The 23,301-nt window shown below is 44.5% G+C and overlaps 1 protein-coding gene and 2 long non-coding RNA genes across 3 annotated transcripts in view; 1 reads left to right on the forward strand and 2 right to left on the reverse strand.

Moving 5' to 3' along the window:
- Positions 1-4,268: 4,268 nt before the first annotated feature.
- LOC118379548 (interleukin-11 receptor subunit alpha-like) overlaps positions 4,269-23,301 on the forward strand; it is a 68,421-nt gene continuing 49,388 nt past the window's right edge. Inside the window, exon 1 of the mRNA XM_052524881.1 lies at positions 4,269-4,391. The gene's annotated coding sequence lies outside the window, so the exon portion shown is untranslated. The remainder of the gene's footprint in view (positions 4,392-23,301) is intronic.
- LOC127931628 (uncharacterized) lies at positions 15,728-16,701 on the reverse strand. Its single transcript, XR_008141960.1, has 3 exons — positions 16,635-16,701; positions 16,026-16,147; positions 15,728-15,843 (listed from the first exon to the last, which is right to left on the reverse strand). It is a non-coding gene; the product is annotated as an uncharacterized LOC127931628 (long non-coding RNA).
- LOC127931629 (uncharacterized) lies at positions 16,790-17,795 on the reverse strand. The gene is made up of 3 exons (XR_008141961.1): positions 17,668-17,795; positions 17,059-17,241; positions 16,790-16,877 (listed from the first exon to the last, which is right to left on the reverse strand). It is a non-coding gene; the product is annotated as an uncharacterized LOC127931629 (long non-coding RNA).

Raw genomic sequence — 23,301 nt, forward strand, 5'->3', positions numbered from 1 at the left:
GTACATACGTGTGTGTGATGGTGAGAATATCTGCCGCAGGTCAACCTCAATGTCTTCAGTCTACTGTCACCCTCAATGTCTTCAGTCTTCAGTCTACTGTCACCCTCAATGTCTTCAGTCTTCAGTCTACTGTCACCCTCAATGTCTTCAGTCTGCTGTCACCCTCAATGTCTTCAGTCTTCAGTCTACTGTCACCCTCAATGTCTTCAGTCTACTGTCAACCTCAATGTCTTCAGTCTACTGTCAACCTCAATGTCTTCAGTCTGCTGTCACCCTCAATGTCTTCAGTCTGCTGTCACCCTCAATGTCTTCAGTCTTCAGTCTACTGTCACCCTCAATGTCTTCAGTCTACTGTCACCCTCAATGTCTTCAGTCTTCAGTCTACTGTCACCCTCAATGTCTTCAGTCTGCTGTCACCCTCAATTTGAGTCAGCTTCCACCCTCTATGGATGTGAGAGGGAAGGGAGAGGGGAGAGGAAGAGGAGAAAGAGTGACTTTGGGTGATCTTGGTGGCAAATATTCAAACGAGAACTTTGAAGGTGAAATTGGAGAAGGGTTCGATGTGAACAGCAGTCGAACATGGGTCAGTCGGTCCTAAGAGATGGGCGAACACTGTTCGGAAGGGAGCCCCGGGGAGAGTTCTCTTTTCTATGTGTAGGTAAGGGAAGTCGGCAAGTCAGATACGTAACTTCAGGATAAGTATTGCCTCCACCTATCAGCCCAAGATGATTGTAAAACACTTCCCCACTTTTTCGTGTCGCCTGGGTTGTGCCCGACTGTTAGGCACGGCCGTATGGCGCACCTGTGGGCAGGTGCTTCGGCCACGTCCGAAGGGAATCGGGGGTTGACAGTGAACCGGATCTTCCCACCTCGGTCTCCAACATCAAGCGCTTGGGTCTTGCCAAAGACTCCTACGCGGCTCCAGGTACAGTGGTTCCTCATTTAAAAGTTGCGAGCTTACTCCGAGGGACTTAGAGGTACCCAGTGTCACGGCTTCATTGCTCCAGACCACCACAAGGGGGAGCACTCATTATGAATTTGGGTCCCAAGGTTTTTATATGACCAATCATATCGAGTGGTTCCAATGACTAATTTGAAATGAGCCACCTCTCCCTGACTTTCTTCAGCAAAGATGTCTGACAAAACATTACGGTGGAAGCAAATGTAAGTAATTATAACGTCATAACGATTCAAGCAAAACAATTACAATTGAGAGCAATATGTTAGTTACGGTAGAGACAAACGATTGTGCATATTTTTTGTCATGAAGTTAATTTATGAAATTCGCTATTTAGCAAGTTAGCTGACTAGCTAACAGAAAATCTCACAAGAAACAGACTTCATTATACTCAAATTAGACAGCACTGAATATGATGTTCTCTGTCCTCTGTCTTCTAAGGACTGGAACTACACAAAGTACCTGCTCTATCCAGAATTGTCACGTTCTGACCTTTATTTCCTGTGTTTTGTATTTAGTTAGTATGGTCAGGGCGTGAGTTGGGTGGGCAGTCTATGTTTGTTTTTCTATGTTTTGGTTATTTCTATGTTTCGGCCTAGTATGGCTCTCAATCAGAGGCAGGTGTCATTGGTTGTCTCTGATTGAGAATCATACTTAGGTGGCCTGGGTTTCACTGTGTGTTTGTGGGTGATTGTTCCTGTCTCTGTGTGTGCACCAGATAGGACTGTTTTTTGAGTTTTCACATTTCTTGTTTTTGTTAGTTTGTTCATGTGTACCTTAATGTATTAAAAAGTACCATGGACAATTACCACACCGCGTATTGGTCCTCTGATCCGTTTCGCCTCTCCTCTTCGGAGGAAGAGGAGGAAATTCATTACAAGAATAGCACTTTGACAGCTGGGGCTGCTATCCTTTCATCCTCCTGCATGGCTGTTAGCTAGCTACATACACATCATATTTTACAGTGTTAAATATATCAAGATAGCTAGCTAAAATGAAGTTAGGTTAAGGCTAGGCTAAGTTAAGTTAGTAGCTGGAAAAATATAATTAACTTAGCTAGCTATCTGAAATAGATAGCAACATTAGCAGCTCATTTGAGTTAAAATGCTCTGTAGCTAGTTATTATAGCTAATAATACATTGTTTTTTTTTACATTTTCGAAATGTATTTACCTACTTAAATAGGTTCTCCCAGCCATGTGGATGATTGAAAACAGGGCAGCAAAGTTTGTTTGCCACCAGAGCGGTTTAGAGTTTTATTACTATTTGAATAACCAAACCTTCATACAATCTTGCTATACTGAATACTTGATGCACAACCAAAAGTGCTGCCATATCCTTCCAGGACCCCCACAAGCAAGCCACTCAGGCGGAGAAGATGGTGAGGAACAATATGGGAGTAACAATCCAGGATATTTAAGTGGAAGGGGAAAAAGTATTATTGTTATTACTATTAACCCCGCATTATAATTATATAAAAGCCCCTTAGATATTCTGTGTCAACAGCTGGAGGAATTTTGTTTTTTCACAAGCTGTACTGTAGCAGGCTGTGAATTCTGCAACGTGTCTAGGGTGGGCTATCAGCTGAACAACTATTCAACCTTTACTAAAGAATTGTCTAATAGCAGAGCTAGGTGTGAAGAAAAAAAACTCCACAACTTGCAACAAATCATTTGTTTTGACCTTTCTAAGGCACTGCATTTCCGTGCAAGAGGCATTACTACAGTCCCTGGTTCGAATACAGGCTGTATCACATCCGACCGTACAATTGGCCCAGCGTGGTAAGGCCTTCATTGTAAATAAGAATTTGTTCTTACCTGACTTGCCTAGTTAAATAAAGGTTCAATTTAAAAACAACTGTCTAATGAAAAGTTGTCTAATGAAGACAAAACAAATGGTTGCTTACTGGAAAATACTCTTACAAACACACATGGTCACGTTGTACAGCGTCATCATGGCTATTAGCAGGGCTATATCATAGCCATTATAAATATTATTTTGGCCTTTATTCAGATTATATTCGCTCACTGTCATTAAAAAAATAATAACAATAATCTCCAAAACATCGTTATATTTACAGCCTTCCTGCTGTGGACGTCTATTTCAGCACCGTTTCGCGCTGCTCTGAGACAAGCATGGAGAAACAAAGATGTTCTATTATGTTCCATCTTATATGTGTTGACTGAACATAAACATGTGATGTCGGCTAAATTATCAGGTTTCTCCAGAAATAAATCATTCTAAATAACAAACTGGCTTTATTTACAAATTAGTGAGAATGTCTCACCACATGTTCAAATATTGCCTTTTTCTCGCTCACTAATTTGAAAACAAAATCTCCAAAATATTGTTACTTTTTAAACAAAGTGGTTATTATTATTATTAATTAATTTCGAGCACTGCGGACTGTGTAGCCTATGCAGTGACTTAGACTGCCACGCCATTTTGGAGGCCTTATTATACTGTATTCTGTTATACTATATTCTATTATACTCTTTTTTACGCTATTCTATTGTACTCTATTTTATTATACTCTATTATATTATACTCTATTTTAAGCTATTCTATTGTACTCTATTATATTATATTCTATGATACTCTATTTTTTACTCTACGCTATTCTATTGTACTCTATTATATTATACTATATTATATTATACTCTATTATATTATACTCTATTATATTATACTATATTATATTATACTCTATTCTATTCTATTATACTATATTCTATGATACTCTATTCTATTATACGCTATTATACTCTATTATATTATACTCTATTATATTAATCTCTATTTTAAGCTATTCTATTGTACTCTATATTATACTATATTCTATTATACTCTATTATATTATACTATATTATATTATACTCTATTCTATTATACTCTATTCTATTATACTATATTCTATGATACTCTATTATATTATACTCTATTCTATTATACTCTATTCTATTATACTATATTATCTTATTCTCTATTCTATTCTAATATAATGTTTTATATTATACTATATTGCATTGTAATCTATTGTAAACTACTCTAGAGGCCTACCTCTTTACAGCTGATAGACTGGGCCTACTACTACCCATGGCTGCTGAGCAAATTATAAAACAGGTGACCCGTGTCTTTCTCATGCCACATTAAATAGTTAAATCTATTCCAGGTTCTGCCCACCCTGATCTCTTCATAAACACACACACCGGGGTCCTGCCCCCCTTTACACAGGAAGTACCCTCTCGGCCTCTTCCTTATTGACGCCCCGTTCCTCCAATGGGATCCGCTCTGGAGCGCAGATGGCACCGTGTCACCAGCTCCGCTTATCCAGGAGAAGACTATCTACGGTTGGGAAGGTAAAACTAGACAAAGTTGAAGCATTGGATCACGACCACTCAAAAATGCCCTTTTAACTTTTGAATATATTGAAGGTAAGGTTTATCCTATTCGAATGCATGTCTACTTATGGTGAGAAAGTTAGAAGTATAGACACAGATGATGAATTTGAACGGCTGAGTTTGAGTGTAGTGATTTAAAAACTTTTCGGACTGTGTAGCCTATGTAGAACGCAAGACATCTCGACTGGGCTGTATCCATTTCCACAGAAGGAAATTCATTTCTCAACCTTGTCTGTTTGGATACGTGTTGTCGATTTTAATGTATTAATTGTTAAATAATGAATGTTCCAAATCTCCAGGCGATCTGCTAATCCTGATGTTTTAATCGTGATACAGTATTGCTCCCTACAATGTTGTGTTTTTGTAGGGTTTAAACCCAACTAAAATTGTAAAGAAAATGAAAACATTTTATGTTTCAAATGCATCGTTGTTGTTATTGTTTATAGAACACGGTATAATAACGTTTAGCAAGTCGAAATGTTCTTGTATCCCTTATAAATCACATTGTATATAATGAATCATCAGATATACAGCGTGGTCTGAAATTATGAACACCATTGATATAGATTGACTGTATAAAATAAATCATTCAAATATTGAGCTATATTGTACGCTCCAAAAACATTTGGAAATGTTATTATTTTATACTAATACAATTGCTCAGAGAAAGATATTTAATTATCTCAAACGGGTAGGGTGAAAACATTATTGACACCTGTCACGTTCTGACCTTTATTTTCTGTGTTTTGTGTTTAGTTAGTATGGTCAGGGCGTGAGTTGGGTGGGTAGTCTATGTTTGTTTGTCTAGGTTTTGGGAATTTCTATGTTTTCGGCCTAGTATGGTTCTCAATCAGAGGCAGGTGTCATTAGTTGTCTCTGATTGAGAATCATACTTAGGTGGCCTGGGTTTCACTGTGTGTTTGTGGGTGGTTGTTTCCTGTCTCTGTGTGTGCACCAGATAGGACTGTAATTTGAGTTTTCACATTTTTTGTTTTGTTAGTTTGTTCATGTGTACCTGATAGCATTAAAAGTACCATGGAAAATTACCACGCCGCGTATTGGTCCTCTGATCCGTTTTAGCCTCTCCTCTTCGGAAGAAGAGGAGGAAACTCATTACAGAATCACCCACCACAATCGGACCAAGCGGCGTGGTAAAGGACAGCGACGACAGCAGCAGCGGCATCAACAACAGAGGCCACCATCACAGGACTCCTGGACATGGGAGCAGATACTGAACGGAGAGGGACCCTGGGCACGGGCTGGGGAAAATCGCAGCCCCAAAGCAGAGCTGGAGGCAGCGAAAGCTGATCGGCGGCAATATGAGGAGCCAGCACGGCAGTGCGACAGGTACGAGAGGCAGCCCCAAATTTTTTTGGGGGGGCACACGAGGTGTGGTACTAAGCCAGGTAGCAGACCTGAGCTCACTCCTCGTGCTTATTATGAGCAGCGCATTACTGGTCAGGCACCGTGTTATGCGGTTGAGCGCACGGTGTCGCCAGTGTGTCCATAGCCCGGTGCGCTATAGGGCAGCCCCCCGAGAGTGCCATGCGAGTGTGGGCATTGAGCCAGGGCGTATGGTGCCTGCTCAGCGGGTCTGGTCGCCGGTACGCAGTCTTGGTCCAGGTTATCCTGCGCCGGCTCTGCGTGCTGTGTCTCCGGGGCGCTGGGAGGGTGCAGTGCGTCCTCTGCCTGCGCTCCGCTCGTACCGGGCAACTGTGGGAGTGGAGCCTAGGGGAGAGGTGCGTGTAGTAAGCACTAGATCTCCCGTGCTTACCCACAGCCCGGTTCAACCTGTGCCTGCACTCTGGAAGGTCCGGGCAGTTGTCCAGCCTGGGGAAGTGGTGCCAAGGTTGCGCACCAGAGCTCCAGTGCTCCCCCACAGCCCGGTCTTTCAGGCTCCTTCTAACACCAAGCCTCCTGAAAGTCTCCCCAGCCTGGTAGTTCCTGTGGCAGCCCCACGCACCAGGCTGTCTCTCAGTCTCCTCCCTGCAGGTGCTCCCGCCTGTCCGGCGCCGCTGCCGGAGCGTTCCGCCTGTCCGGCGCCGCTGCCGGAGCTCCCGCGCCTGTCCGGCGCCGCTGCCGGAGCCTCCCGCCTGTCCGGCGCCGCTGCCGGAGCCTCCCGCCTGTCCGGAGCCTCCCGCCTGTCCGGCGCCGCTGCCGGAGCCCCGCCTGTCCGGCGCCGCAGGCCTGTCCGGCGCCGCTGCCGGAGCGTCCCGCCTGTCCGGCGCCGCTGCCTCCTGTAGCAGCTCCACGCACCAGGCTGTCTCTGTCTCCTCTCTGCAGGTGCTCCCGCCTGTCCGGGCGCCGCTGCCGGAGCGTCCCGCCTGTCCTGCGCCGCTGCCGGAGCGTCCCGCCTGTCCTGCGCCGTTGCCGGAGCGTCCCGCCTGTCCGGCGCCGCTGCCGGAGCGTCCCGCCTGTCCGGCGCCGCTGCCGGAGCGTCCCGCCTGTCCGCGCCGCTGCCGGGCGTCCCGCCTGTCCGGCGCCGCTGCCGGAGCCTCCCGCCTGTCCGGCGCCACTGCCGGAGCCTCCCGCCTGTCCGGCGCCGCTGCCGGAGCCCCTCAGCCCAGAGGCGCCAGAGCCCCTCAGCCCAGAGGCGCCAGAGCCCTCAGCCCAGAGGCGCCAGAGCCCCTCAGCCCAGAGGCGCCAGAGCCCCTCAGCCCAGAGCCCCTCAGCCCAGAGGCGCCAGAGCCCCTCAGCCCAGAGGCGCCAGAGCCCCTGTCCTCTGTCTAGAGCCCCTGTCCCTCTGTCTAGAGCCCCTGTCCCTCTGTTTAGAGCCCCTGTCCCTCTGTTTAGAGCCCCTGTCCCTCTGTCCAGAGCCCCTGTCCCTCTGTCCAGAGCTTCTGCCCCTCTGTCCCGAGCTGCCCCTCTGTCCAGTGGGGTCATTGAGAGGGGTTGCCATGGTGAGAAAGCCACGGAGGCGGAAGCCACGGAGGCGGAAAATAAGGCGGACAAAGACAAGGGTGAAGTGGGGTCCGCGTCCCGCGCCAGAACCGCCACCGCGGACAGACGCCCACCCAGACCCTCCCCTATAGGTCAAGGTTTTGCGGCCGGAGTCCGCACCTTTGGGGGTACTGTCACGTTCTGACCTTTATTTTCTGTGTTTTGTGTTTAGTTAGTATGGTCAGGGCGTGAGTTGGGTGGGTAGTCTATGTTTGTTTGTCTAGGTTTTGGGAATTTCTATGTTTCGGCCTAGTATGGTTCTCAATCAGAGGCAGGTGTCATTAGTTGTCTCTGATTGAGAATCATACTTAGGTGGCCTGGGTTTCACTGTGTGTTTGTGGGTGGTTGTTTCCTGTCTCTGTGTGTGCACCAGATAGGACTGTAATTTGAGTTTTCACATTTTTTGTTTTGTTAGTTTGTTCATGTGTACCGTAAAGCATTAAAAAGTACCATGGAAAATTACCACGCCGCGTATTGGTCCTCTGATCCGTTTCGCCTCTCCTCTTCGGAAGAAGAGGAGGAAACTTTACAACACCCTTGTTTTCAATACCTCACTTTTCGAGGTTAATTGCCTTTTTTGTCAAATGTTTTATGAAGAACGCATTGGGAGGGATTTTTTATTTATTTATTTCACCTTTATTTAACCAGGTAGGCCAGTTGAGAACACCTTTATTTAACCAGGTAGGCTAGTTGAGAACACCTTTATTTAACCAGGTGGGCTAGTTGAGAACACCTTTATTTAACCAGGTAGGCTAGTTGAGAACACCTTTATTTAACCAGGTAGGCTAGTTGAGAACACCTTTATTTAACCAGGTCGGCTAGTTGAGAACACCTTTATTTAACCAGGTAGGCTAGTTGAGAACACCTTTATTTAACCAGGTAGGCTAGTTGAGAACACCTTTATTTAACCAGGTAGGCTAGGTAGGCTAGTTGAGAACACCTTTATTTAACCAGGTAGGCTAGTTGAGAACACCTTTATTTAACCAGGTGGGCTAGTTGAGAACACCTTTATTTAACCAGGTGGGCTAGTTGAGAACACCTTTATTTAACCAGGTAGGCTAGTTGAGAACACCTTTATTTAACCAGGTAGGCTAGTTGAGAACACCTTTATTTAACCAGGTAGGCTAGTTGAGAACACCTTTATTTAACCAGGTAGGCTAGTTGAGAACACCTTTATTTAACCAGGTAGGCTAGTTGAGAACACCTTTATTTAACCAGGTAGGCTAGTTGAGAACACCTTTATTTAACCAGGTAGGCTAGTTGAGAACACCTTTATTTAACCAGGTAGGCTAGTTGAGAACACCTTTATTTAACCAGGTAGGCTAGTTGAGAACACCTTTATTTAACCAGGTAGGCTAGTTGAGAACACCTTTATTTAACCAGGTAGGCTAGTTGAGAACACCTTTATTTAACCAGGTAGGCTAATTGAGAACACCTTTATTTAACCAGGTAGGCCAGTTGAGAACAAGTTCTCGTTTACAATTGCGACCTGGCCAAGATAAAGCAAAGCAGTTCGACAGATACAACGACACAGAGTTACACATGGAGTAAAACAAACATACAGTCAATAATACAGTATAAACAAGTCTATATACGATGTGAGCAAATGAGGTGATAAGGGAGGTAAAGGCAAAAAAAAGGCCATGGTGGCAAAGTAAATACAATGTAGCAAGTAAAACACTGGAATGGTAGATTTGCAGTGGAAGAATGTGCAAAGTAGAGATAGAAATAATGGGGTACAAAGGAGCAAAATAAATAAATAAATAAAATAAATACAGTAGGGAAAGAGGTAGTTGTTTGGGCTAAATTATAGGTGGGCTATGTACAGGTGCAGTAATCTGTGAGCTGCTCTGACAGTTGGTGCTTAAAGCTAGTGAGGGAGATAAGTGTTTCCAGTTTCAGAGATTTTTGTAGTTCGTTCCAGTCATTGGCAGCAGAGAACTGGAAGGAGAGGCGGCCAAAGAAATAATTGGTTTTGGGGGTGACCAGAGAGATATACCTGCTGGAGCACGTGCTACAGGTGGGTGATGCTATGGTGACCAGCGAGCTGAGATAAGGGGAGACTTTACCTAGCAGGTTCTTGTAGATGACTTGGAGCCAGTGGGTTTGGCGATGAGTATGAAGCGAAGGCCAGCCAACGAGAGCGTACAGGTCACAATGGTGGGTAGTATATGGGGCTTTGGGGACAAAACGGATTGCACTGTGATAGACTGCATCCAATTTGTTGAGTAGGGTAGGGTGGGATCGTAAACCATTCCTCCATTTGATAACAGAATCTTTCCAGATCCTTGACATCCTTCACCTGTGCTTATGAACTTCCTTCTTCAATTCAAACCACAGGTTTTCAATGGGGTTCAAGTCTTGGAGACAACTGGTTTTATGGCTAAAGAAATATATCCTGGTACTGGGAAAAGTTAATGATGCCGTTGACCTTAACAAGGACCCCTGGAAGTAGAATAGCCCCATAACATCAAAGGTCCACCAGCATATTTTACAGTAGGGATGGGGCTATTTTCTGCCCATGCAAAACCACCACTGCTGTGCGTTGCCAAGGAGCTCTATTTTCATCCAACTCATGTAAATGCCTGGAGTTTGATAAACTCACTGGCACTTCGATTGGAACTGGTGCTTTGATCAGATGACATGAGTCCAAATGAGAATGAGGAGAAAATAACCCCACAGATTCTGTATGGAGGTATGGTGAACGGATTCTGTATGGAGGAATAGTGAATGGATTCTGTATGGAGGAATGGTGAATGGATTCTGTATGGAGGAATGGTGAACGGATTCTGTATGGAGGAATAGTGAATGGATTCTGTATGGAGGAATGGTGAATGGATTCTGTATGGAGGAATGGTGAACGGATTCTGTATGGAGGAATGGTGAATGGATTCTGTATGGAGGAATGGTGAACAGATTCTGTATGGAGGAATGGTGAATGGATTCTGTATGGAGGAATGGTGAACAGATTCTGTATTGGGTAATAGTGAACAGATTCTGTATTGGGTAATAGTGAACAGATTCTGTATTGGGTAATAGTGAACAGATTCTGTATTGGGTAATGGTGAACAGATTCTGTATTGGGTAATAGTGAACAGATTCTGTATTGGGTAATGGTGAATAGATTCTGTATTGGGTAATAGTGAACAGATTCTGTATTGGGTAATGGTGAACAGATTCTCTATTGGGTAATAGTGAACAGATTCTGTATTGGGTAATGGTGAACAGATTCTCTATTGGGTAATAGTGAACAGATTCTGTATTGGGTAATAGTGAACAGATTCTGTATTGGGTAATAGTGAACAGATTCTGTATTGGGTAATAGTGAACAGATTCTGTATTGGGTAATAGTGAACAGATTCTGTATTGGGTAATAGTGAACAGATTCTGTATTGGGTAATGGTGAACAGATTCTGTATTGGGTAATGGTGAACAGATTCTGTATTGGGTAATAGTGAACAGATTCTGTATTGGGTAATGGTGAACAGATTCTGTATTGGGTAATAGTGAACAGATTCTGTATTGGGTAATAGTGAACAGATTCTGTATTGGGTAATAGTGAACAGATTCTGTATTGGGTAATGGTGAACAGATTCTCTATTGGGTAATAGTGAACAGATTCTGTATTGGGTAATGGTGAACAGATTCTGTATTGGGTAATAGTGAACAGATTCTGTATTGGGTAATAGTGAACAGATTCTGTATTGGGTAATAGTGAACAGATTCTGTATTGGGTAATAGTGAACAGATTCTGTATTGGGTAATGGTGAACAGATTCTGTATTGGGTAATAGTGTAAACAGATTTTCTCATATTGGGTTTAATAGTGAACAGATTCTGTGATTGGGTATTGAACAAAAATTAAACGAACAGATTCTCAATTTTATTGAACCGTTACAGTTCAAATGAGTGAACAGATTCTGTATTGGGTAATTTGGTGAACAGATTCTGTATTGGTCCTAGTGTAAGAACGCACCCAAAGTTTTCCAACTCATTATTTCATATGTTTAAAGGCTCAAGTTTCCATTCTTGGTGGCTGGTCTCATCCAGGTGAAGGTGTCCTGGGCTGGAGGGTATTGAACAAAAATATAAACGTTGGAACATGCAGAGAAATTTAACATTTTCTCTGGCAACAGCTCTGGTGGACATTCAAATGAGTAAATCCAGTCAATTTAAGTAAATCTAATTTGTTGTCAAAACTAATCTTTAGAGTGGATCTCACGTCCCTGGTCCTGGGTAATGAATAGCCCATATTCCCACCTGTCAGGTGGAGCCAGGTCTATCCCTGGGGTAAAATTTGTTTTTCCCCACAAAAGGGTTTTCCTGGGGTCAGACAGAAACAGTTATACCTAAGTTTCATCAGCTGTCTTCCTGGTGGCAGTTAGGTCCTCAACAAGGCAGCAGATACCTTCCTGGGGGACAGGGTTAGAACAGTTATACCTCAACAAGTGGAGGATCCTTCCTGGGGGACAACTGGGTGGTTATATGGCAGGTCTGTGGTTGGACAGCACTGACACATTCTCTAAACTTATGTTGGAAGGAGCAGCTACTTTCCTGGTAGAGAAAGGGTTAACATTAAATTCTTCTGGCAACAGCAGTTATACTCAACAAGGCAGGCTACATTCTTGCAGGTCAGCTATGCCAACAAGCACAGATACTCTTCCTCAACTTCAGACATCTGTTCAACAAGGCAGCAGATATTTCCTGTTGTGTGACAAAACTGCAGCATTTTAGAGTGGCATTTTATTTCCCATGCAAACAAGAACACCTATGTAACAAGACCATGTTTAATCAGCAGCTATACTGAGCAGATATTCCACAACCAGGGTCAGAACAGCTGGACAACAAGGCAGCAGCTACTCTTCCTGGGGGACAAACAGGGTTAGAAATTCATCAATAAAACAATACAATTCATTATTGCATTAATACATTAATACATTATTACATTATTACATTATTACATTAATACATTATTACATTATTACATTATTACATTAATACATTATTACATTAATACATTAATACATTATTACATTATTACATTATTACATTAATACATTACTACATTATTACATTATTACATTAATACATGATTACATGATTACATTAATACATTATTACATTAATACATTATTACATTAATACATTAACACATTAATACATTAATACATTATTTATTACATTAATACATTATTACATTAATACATTATTACATTAATACATTATTACATTATTACATTAATACATTATTACATTATTACATTAATACATTATTACATTATTACATTATTACATTATTACATTATTACATTAATACATGATTACATGATTACATTAATACATTATTACATTATTACATTAATACATTATTACATTAATACATTATTACATGATTACATTATTACATTAATACCACATCAGTATAAAATTCACAGTACCATGACATTACAATGTGTGCGTGTCTACTGACCAGTTATATAGTCTGATGTTAGTTTGATCACCTGGTCTACTGACCAGTTATATAGTCTGGTGTTAGTTTGATCACCTGGACTACTGACCAGTTATATAGTCTGATGTTAGTTTGATCACCTGGACTACTGACCAGTTATATAGTCTGGTGTTAGTTTGATCACCTGGACTACTGACCAGTTATATAGTCTGATGTTAGTTTGATCACCTGGACTACTGACCAGTTATATAGTCTGATGTTAGTTTGATCACCTGGACTACTGACCAGTTATATAGTCTGATGTTAGTTTGATCACCTGGTCTACTGACCAGTTATATAGTCTGGTGTTAGTTTGATCACCTGGACTACTAGTGTAATATTGGGATGCAAAGCTCTATAGTAGCCTGGTTCTAGTCTGTACTACTGATGGCTCTATAGTAGCCTGGCTCTAGTCTGTACTACTGATGGCTCTATAGTAGCCTGGTTCTAGTCTGTACTACTGATGGCTCTATAGTAGCCTGGTTCTAGTCTGTACTACTGATGGCTCTATAGTAGCCTGGCTCTAGTCTGTACTACTGATGGCTCTATAGTAGCCTGGCTCTATTCTGTACTACTGATGGCTCTATAGTAGCCTGGTTATAGTCTGTACTACTGATGGCTCTATAGTAGCCTGGTTCTAGTCTGTACTACTGATGGCTCTATAGTAGCCCGGTTACAGTATAGTATCCACCTCACAAACATGGTTATGGGCTTAACAGAAAGACAGCTGAACCATGACAGATATAGAGTAGAAATGTATTCAATTTGGAGTTTGCATCCCATTATTACACTTTATGTACTTCACAGGAGACTGAAATACAGTGGCAAGACAAAATATCTGAAACCCTTTGGAAATACCTAGATTTCTGCGTAAAATTGGTATTAAAATTTGCGGACAGATAGCCTTGCATTCTTCTGCAAAATGTCTTGATAAACTTGGGAATTTATTTTTCCGTCGATGACAGCATGCTGCCCAGACCCTGAGGCAGCAAAGCAGCAAACTTCAGACATGTTGTTTTGGACAGCAGTGGCTTTTTCCGTGTTGTCCTCCCATGAACACCTTTCTTGTTGAGTGTTTTACATATCGTAGACTCGTCAACAGAGATGTTAGCATGTTCCAGAGATTGTTGTAAGTCTTTAGCTGACACTCTAGGATTCTTCTTAACCTCATTGAGCATTCTGTGCTGTGCTCTTGCATTCATCTTTGCAGGACGGCCACTCCTATGGAGAGTAGCTACAGTGCTGAACTTTCTCCATTTATAGACAACTTGTCTTACTGTGGACTGATGAACATCAAGGCTTTTAGAGATACTTTTCAACCCTTTCCAGCTTTATGCAAGTCAACAATTCTTAATCTTATGTCATCTGAGATCTCTTTTGTTCGAGGCAAGGTTCACATCAGGCACTGCTTCTCATGAATAGCAAACTCACATTTTGTGAGTGTTTTTTATAGGGCAGGGCTGCTCTAACCAACATCTCCAATCTCATCTCATTGATTGGACTCCAGGTTAGCTGACTCCTGACTCCAATTATCTTTTGGAGAAGTCATTAGCCTTGGGGGGGGGGGGGTTCACATACCTTTTCCAACCTACACTGTGAATGTTTAAATGATGTATTCAATACAGACAAGAAAAATACAATATTTTGTGTGTTATTAGTTCAGATCACCTTGATGTCCTGTTACTTAGATGAAGACCAGCCTTCCCTCAGTGTTGGGTTTACATGCTCTTTCTTTACAACAAAACCATTTGACATAGAAACGGGCTATCAGATCACCTTGATGTCCTGTTAGAGGAAACCAGCCTTCCCTCAGTGTTGGGTTTAGACTTCAGATCACCTTGATGTCCTGTTAGAGGAAACCAGCCTTCCCTCAGTGTTGGGTTTAGACTTCAGATCACCTTGATGTCCTGTTAGAGGAAACCAGCTTTCCCTCAGTGTTGGGTTTAGACTTCAGATCACCTTGATGTCCTGTTAGAGGAAACTATTCTTCCCTCAGTGTTGGGTTTAGACTTCAGATCACCTTGATGTCCTGTTAGAGGAAACTATTCTTCCCTCAGTGTTGGGTTTAGACTTCAGATCACCTTGATGTCCTGTTAGAGGAAACCAGCCTTCCCTCAGTGTTGGGTTTAGACTTCAGATCACCTTGATGTCCTGTTATAGGAAACTATTCTTCCCTCAGTGTTGGGTTTAGACTTCAGATCACCTTGATGTCCTGTTAGAGGAAACCTGCTTTCCCTCAGTGTTGGGTTTAGACTTCAGATCACCTTGATGTCCTGTTAGAGGAAACCAGCCTTCCCTCAGTGTTGGGTTTAGACTTCAGATCACCTTGATGTCCTGTTATAGGAAACTATTCTTCCCTCAGTGTTGGGTTTAGACTTCAGATCACCTTGATGTCCTGTTAGAGGAAACTAGTCTTCCCTCAGTGTTGGGTTTAGACTTCAGATCACCTTGATGTCCTGTTAGAGGAAACCAGCCTTCCCTCAGTGTTGGGTTTAGACTTCAGATCACCTTGATGTCCTGTTAGAGGAAACCTGCTTTCCCTCAGTGTTGGGTTTAGACTTCAGATCACCTTGATGTCCTGTTAGAGGAAACTATTCTTCCCTCAGTGTTGGGTTTAGACTTCAGATCACCTTGATGTCCTGTTAGAGGAAACCAGCCTTCCCTCCAGTGTTGGGTTTAGACTTCAGATCACCTTGATGTCCTGTTAGAGGAAACCTGCTTTCCCTCAGTGTTGGGTTTAGACTTCAGATCACCTTGATGTCCTGTTAGAGGAAACCTGCTTTCCCTCAGTGTTGGGTTTAGACTTCAGATCACCTTGATGTCCTGTTAGAGGAAACCAGCCTTCCCTCAGTGTTGGGTTTAGACTTCAGATCACCTTGATTTCCTGTTATAGGAAACTATTCTTCCCTCAGTGTTGGGTTTAGACTTCAGATCACCTTGATGTCCTGTTAGAGGAAACTATTCTTCCCTCAGTGTTGGGTTTAGACTTCAGATCACCTTGATGTCCTGTTAGAGGAAACTATTCTTCCCTCAGTGTTGGGTTTAGACTTCAGATCACCTTGATGTCCTGTTAGAGGAAACCAGCCTTCCTCAGTGTTGGGTTTAGACTTCAGATCACCTTGATGTCCTGTTATAGGAAACTATTCTTCCCTCAGTGTTGGGTTTAGACTTCAGATCACCTTGATGTCCTGTTAGAGGAAACCTGCTTTCCCTCAGTGTTGGGTTTAGACTTCAGATCACCTTGATGTCCTGTTAGAGGAAACCAGCCTTCCCTCAGTGTTGGGTTTAGACTTCAGATCACCTTGATGTCCTGTTATAGGAAACTATTCTTCCCTCAGTGTTGGGTTTAGACTTCAGATCACCTTGATGTCCTGTTAGAGGAAACTATTCTTCCCTCAGTGTTGGGTTTAGACTTCAGATCACCTTGATGTCCTGTTATAGGAAACCAGCCTTCCCTCAGTGTTGGGTTTAGACTTCAGATCACCTTGATGTCCTGTTAGAGGAAACTATTCTTCCCTCAGTGTTGGGTTTAGACTTCAGATCACCTTGATGTCCTGTTAGAGGAAACTATTCTTCCTCAGTGTTGGGTTTAGACTTCAGATCACCTTGATGTCCTGTTAGAGGAAACCAGCCTTCCCTCAGTGTTGGGTTTAGACTTCAGATCACCTTGATGTCCTGTTAGAGGAAACCAGCCTTCCCTCAGTGTTGGGTTTAGACTTCAGATCACCTTGATGTCCTGTTAGAGGAAACCTGCTTTCCCTCAGTGTTGGGTTTAGACTTCAGATCACCTTGATGTCCTGTTAGAGGAAACCAGCCTTCCCTCAGTGTTGGGTTTAGACTTCAGATCACCTTGATGTCCTGTTAGAGGAAACCTGCTTTCCCTCAGTGTTGGGTTTAGACTTCAGATCACCTTGATGTCCTGTTAGAGGAAACTATTCTTCCTCAGTGTTGGGTTTAGACTTCAGATCACCTTGATGTCCTGTTAGAGGAAACTATTCTTCCCTCAGTGTTGGGTTTAGACTTCAGATCACCTTGATGTCCTGTTAGAGGAAACCAGCCTTCCCTCAGTGTTGGGTTTAGACTTCAGATCACCTTGATGTCCTGTTATAGGAAACTATTCTTCCTCAGTGATTTTTTTTAGACTTCAGATCACCTTGATGTCCTGTTAGAGGAAACCTGCTTTCCTCAGTGTTGGGTTTAGACTTCAGATCACCTTGATGTCCTGTTAGAGGAAACCAGCCTTCCTCAGTGTTGGGTTTAGACTTCAGATCACCTTGATGTCCTGTTATAGGAAACTATTCTTCCCTCAGTGTTGGGTTTAGACTTCAGATCACCTTGATGTCCTGTTAGAGGAAACTATTCTTCCCTCAGTGTTGGGTTTAGACTTCAGATCACCTTGATGTCCTGTTAGAGGAAACCAGCCTTCCCTCAGTGTTGGGTTTAGACTTCAGATCACCTTGATGTCCTGTTATAGGAAACTATTCTTCCTCAGTGTTGGGTTTAGACAATTCAGATCACCTTGATGTCCTGTTAGAGGAAACCTGCTTTCCCTCAGTGTTGGGTTTAGACTTCAGATCACCTTGATGTCCTGTTAGAGGAAACCAGCCTTCCTCAGTGTTGGAATAGACTTCAGATCACCTTGATGTCCTGTTATAGGAAACTATTCTTCCCCTCAGTGTTGGGTTTAGACTTCAGATCACCTTGATGTCCTGTTAGAGGAAACTATTCTTCCCCAGTGTTGGGGTTTAGACTTCAGATCACCTTGATGTCCTGTTAGAGGAAACTATTCTTCCCTCAGTGTTGGGTTTAGACTTCAGATCACCTTGATGTCCTGTTAGAGGAAACCAGCCTTCCTCAGTGTTGGGTTTAGACTTCAGATCACCTTGATGTCCTGTTATAGGAAACTATTCTTCCCTCAGTGTTGGGTTTAGACTTCAGATCACCTTGATGTCCTGTTAGAGGAAACCTGCTTTCCCTCAGTGTTGGGTTTAGACTTCAGATCACCTTGATGTCCTGTTAGAGGAAACCAGCTTCCTCAGTGTTGGGTTTAGTTCAGATCACCTTGATGTCCTGTTATAGGAAACTATTCTTCCTCAGTGTTGGGTTTAGACTTCAGATCACCTTGATGTCCTGTTAGAGGAAACTATTCTTCCCTCAGTGTTGGGTTTAGACTTCAGATCACCTTGATGTCCTGTTAGAGGAAACCAGCCTTCCTCAGTGTTGGGTTTAGACTTCAGATCACCTTGATGTCCTGTTATAGAAACTATTCTTCCTCAGTGTTGGGTTTAGACTTCAGATCACCTTGATGTCCTGTTAGAGGAAACCTGCTTTCCCTCAGTGTTGGGTTTAGACTTCAGATCACCTTGATGTCCTGTTAGAGGAAACCAGCCTTCCTCAGTGTTGGGTTTAGACTTCAGATCACCTTGATGTCCTGTTATAGGGAAACTATTCTTCCTCAGTGTTGGGTTTAGACTTCAGATCACCTTGATGTCCTGTTAGAGGAAACCAGCATTCCTCAGTGTTGGGTTTAGACTTCAGATCACCTTGATGTCCTGTTAGAGGAAACCAGCATTCCTCAGTGTTGGTTTAGACTTCAGATCACCTTGATGTCCTGTTAGAGGAAACCAGCCTTCCTCAGTGTTGGGTTTAGACTTCAGATCACCTTGATGTCCTGTTAGAGAAACCAGCCTTCCTCAGTGTTGGGTTTAGACTTCAGATCGCCTTGATGTCCTGTTAGAGGAAACCAGCCTTCCCTCAGTGTTGGGTTTAGACTTCAGATCACCTTGATGTCCTGTTAGAGGAAACCAGCCTTCCCTCAGTGTTGGGTTTAGACTTCAGATCGCCTTGATGTCCTGTTAGAGGAAACCAGCCTTCCCTCATTGTTGGGTTTAGACTTCAGATCACCTTGATGTCCTGTTAGAGGAAACCAGCCTTCCCTCAGTGTTGGGTTTAGACTTCAGATCGCCTTGATGTCCTGTTAGAGGAAACCAGCCTTCCCTCATTGTTGGGTTTAGACTTCAGATCACCTTGATGTCCTGTTAGAGGAAACCAGCCTTCCCTCAGTGTTGGGTTTAGACTTCAGATCACCTTGATGTCCTGTTAGAGGAAACCAGCCTTCCCTCAGTGTTGGGTTTAGACTTCAGATCACCTTGATGTCCTGTTAGAGGAAACCAACCTTCCCTCAGTGTTGGGTTTAGACTTTAGATCACCTTGATGTCCTGTTTGCTCTGTGGGTGTAAAGCACAGATTGGGACATTCTAACTTTAGGTGCAGGGATTGACTGCATGACACTGCTTTGGGCTGCTTTGGGCTGCTTTGTCCTTGATGTTAGTAGTAGTTTTATTTTTTACTTTAGACCGTCCAAGTCCAATAATGTGTTATTCTAAAAACACCAAAGCTGTGGTCTGTTTGCCTGAGGTTGTAAAGAACAGCTGGATGTTATACTGTAGGTACAGTGATTGACTGCATGACATTGACTATCAGTCACACAGTTTATGGTACGTCATTGTGTTCCATTGATTTGTGCGGTTTTGTCCTTGATGGTAACGATGTATGTTGATCTTTTTCTTTAGGACTTTAAGACCAGTAATATATTTTAAATATCAAAGCTGTGGTAAAGTACAGTGTGTCTGTGTCAGGATTAAACACAGCAGAACCCAATACATACATATTACAACCTCTGTCCTGCCCTGTATTTAAAGTCTGTCCGTCTGTCTGTCTATTCTCTGCTAAAACAGGAATGTGTAGCAGCTTGTCAGGTCCACCTCTCTCCTCCTGAGTCAGAACGCTCTCTGGTTCTGTAGTCAGAACACCTCTACTGAGTCAGAATGCCTCTCCTGAGTCAGAACGCCTCTCCGGTTCTGTAGTCAGAACACCTCTCCTGAGTCAGAACGCCTCTACGTTTCTGGAGTCAGAACGCCTCTATGTTTCTGGAGTCAGAACACCTCTCCTGAGTCAGATCGCTCTCATTGATTATATATTAATACTAGTTACCAGTCTCTATCTGAACAGTGAGTATATATTAGTACTAGTTACCCAGTCTCTATCTGAACAGTGAGTATATATTAGTACTAGTTACCCAGTCTCTATCTGGACAGTGAGTATATATTAGTACTAGTTACCCAGTCTCTATCTGAACAGTGAGTATTTATTAGTACTAGTTACTCAGTCTCTATCTGAACAGTGGATATATATTAATACTAGTTACACAGTCTCTATCTGAACAGTGAGTATATATTAGTACTAGTTACCCAGTCTCTATCTGAACAGTGAGTATATATTAGTACTAGTTACCCAGTCTCTATCTGAACAGTGAGTATATATTAATAGTAGTTACCCAGTCTCAATCTGAACAGTGAGTATATATTAGTACTAGTTACCCAGTCTCTATCTGAACAGTGAGTATATATTAGTACTAGTTACCCAGTCTCTATCTGAACAGTGAGTATATATTAGTACTAGTTACCCAGTCTCAATCTGAACAGTGAGTATATATTAGTACTAGTTATCCAGTCTCTATCTGAACAGTGAGTATACTGTATATTAGTACTAGTTACCCAGTCTCTATCTGAACAGTGAGTATTTATTAGTACTAGTTACCCAGTCTCTATCTGAACAGTGGATATATATTAATACTAATTACACAGTCTCTATCTGAACAGTGAGTATATATTAGTACTAGTTACCCAGTCTCTATCTGAACAGTGAGTATATATTAGTGTAACTCCATTGACTGAAGCCAGATTACTGAATGTAAGTACATTATTTACCTTCAGAGGTGAATGTATGAAGCCAGTTGCCGTGATACGTGTATTTGAATCTCAACAGAGTACGACCCTGCCTCACACAGGAAGCGGCGCAGGTCCTAATCCAGGCACTTGTCATCTCCCGTCTGGATTACTGCAACTCGCTGTTGGCTGGGCTCCCTGCCTGTGCCATTAAACCCCTACAACTCATCCAGAACGCCGCAGCCCGTCTGGTGTTCAACCTTCCCAAGTTCTCTCACGTCACCCCGCTCCTCCGCTCTCTCCACTGGCTTCCAGTTGAAGCCGCATCCGCTACAAGACCATGGTGCTTGCCTACGGAGCTGTGAGGGGAACGGCACCTCAGTACCTCCAGGCTCTGATCAGGCCCTACACCCAAACAAGGGCACTGCGTTCATCCACCTCTGGCCTGCTCGCTCCCTACCACTGAGGAAGTACAGTTCCCGATCAGCCCAGTCAAAACTGTTCGCTGCTGGCTCCCCAATGGTGGAACACACTCCTCACGACGCCAGGACAGCGGAGTCAATCACCACCTTCCGGAGACACCTGAAACCCCACCTCTTTAAGGAATACCTAGGATAGGATAAAGTAATCCTTCACCCCCCTTAAAAGATTTAGATGCACTATTGTAAAGTGGCTGTTCCACTGGATGTCATAAGGTGAATGCACCAATTTGTAAGTCGCTCTCCCCAGATGCCCGGTCTCGTGTCCTGTCCTCAGGTTGTCTCTCTGTCTCTCCCCAGATGCCCGGTCTCGTGTCCTGTCCTCAGGTTGTCTCTCTGTCTCTCCCCAGATGCCCGGTCTCGTGTCCTGTCCTCAGGTTGTCTCTCTGTCTCTCCCCAGATGCCCGGTCTCGTGTCCTGTCCTCAGGTTGTCTCTCTGTCTCTCCCCAGATGCCCGGTCTCGTGTCCTGTCCTCAGGTTGTCTCTCTGTCTCTCCCAGATGCCCGTCTCGTGTTCTGTCCTCAGGTTGTCTCTCTGTCTCTCCCCAGATGCCCGGTCTCGTGTCCTGTCCTCAGGTTGTCTCTCTGTCTCTCCCCCAGATGCCCGGTCTCGTGTCCTGTCCTCAGGTTGTCTCTCTGTCTCTCCCCAGATGCCCGGTCTCGTGTTCTGTCCTCAGGTTGTCTCTCTGTCTCTCCCCAGATGCCCGGTCTCGTGTTCTGTCCTCAGGTTGTCTCTCTGTCTCTCCCCAGATGCCCGGTCTCGTGTCCTGTCCTCAGGTTGTCTCTCTGTCTCTCCCCAGATGCCCGGTCTCGTGTCCTGTCCTCAGGTTGTCTCTCTGTCTCTCCCCAGATGCCCGGTCCGTGTCCTGTCCTCAGGTTGTCTCTCTGTCTCTCCCCAGATGCCCGGTCTCGTGTCCTGTCCTCAGGTTGTCTCTCTGTCTCTCCCCAGATGCCCGGTCTCGTGTCCTGTCCTCAGGTTGTCTCTCTGTCTCTCCCCAGATGCCCGGTCTCGTGTCCTGTCCTCAGGTTGTCTCTCTGTCTCTCCCCAGATGCCCGGTCTCGTGTTCTGTCCTCAGGTTGTCTCTCTGTCTCCCCCAGATGCCCGGTCTCGTGTCCTGTCCTCAGGTTGTCTCTCTGTCTCTCCCCAGATGCCCGGTCTCGTGTCCTGTCCTCAGGTTGTCTCTCTGTCTCTCCCCAGATGCCCGGTCTCGTGTTCTGTCCTCAGGTTGTCTCTCTGTCTCTCCCCAGATGCCCGGTCTCGTGTTCTGTCCTCAGGTTGTCTCTCTGTCTCTCCCCAGATGCCCGGTCTCGTGTCCTGTCCTCAGGTTGTCTCTCTGTCTCTCCCCAGATGCCCGGTCTCGTGTCCTGTCCTCAGGTTGTCTCTCTGTCTCTCCCCAGATGCCCGGTCTCGTGTCCTGTCCTCAGGTTGTCTCTCTGTCTCTCCCCCAGATGCCCGGTCTCGTGTCCTGTCCTCAGGTTGTCTCTCTGTCTCTCCCCAGATGCCCGGTCTCGTGTCCTGTCCTCAGGTTGTCTCTCTGTCTCTCCCAGATGCCCGGTCTCGTGTCCTGTCCTCAGGTTGTCTCTCTGTCTCCTCCCCAGATGCCCGGGTCTCGTGTCCTGTCCTCAGGTTGTCTCTCTGTCTCTCCCCAGATGCCCGGTCTCGTGTCCTGTCCTCAGGTTGTCTCTCTGTCTCTCCCCAGATGCCCGGTCTCGTGTCCTGTCCTCAGGTTGTCTCTCTGTCTCTCCCCAGATGCCCGGTCTCGTGTCCTGTCCTCAGGTTGTCTCTCTGTCTCTCCCCAGATGCCCGGTCTCGTGTCCTGTCCTCAGGTTGTCTCTCTGTCTCTCCCAGATGCCCGGTCTCGTGTCCTGGGTCCTCAGGTTGTCTCTCTGTCTCTCCCCAGATGCCCGGTCTCGTGTCCTGTCCTCAGGTTGTCTCTCTGTCTCTCCCCAGATGCCCGGTCTCGTGTCCTGTCCTCAGGTTGTCTCCTCTGTCTCTCCCCAGATGCCCGGTCCGTGTCCTGTCCTCAGGTTGTCTCTCTGTCTCTCCCCAGATGCCCGGTCTCGTGTCCTGTCCTCAGGTTGTCTCCTCTGTCTCTCCCCAGATGCCCGGTCTCGTGTTCTGTCCTCAGGTTGTCTCTCTGTCTCTCCCCAGATGCCCGGTCTCGTGTCCTGTCCTCAGGTTGTCTCTCTGTCTCTCCCCAGATGCCCGGTCTCGTGTCCTGTCCTCAGGTTGTCTCTCTGTCTCTCCCCCAGATGCCCGGTCTCGTGTTCTGTCCTCAGGTTGTCTTCTGTCTCTCCCCAGATGCCCGGT

Source organism: Oncorhynchus keta, chromosome 9, assembly GCF_023373465.1.
Source record: "Oncorhynchus keta strain PuntledgeMale-10-30-2019 chromosome 9, Oket_V2, whole genome shotgun sequence".
Lineage (NCBI taxonomy): Eukaryota > Metazoa > Chordata > Actinopteri > Salmoniformes > Salmonidae > Oncorhynchus > Oncorhynchus keta.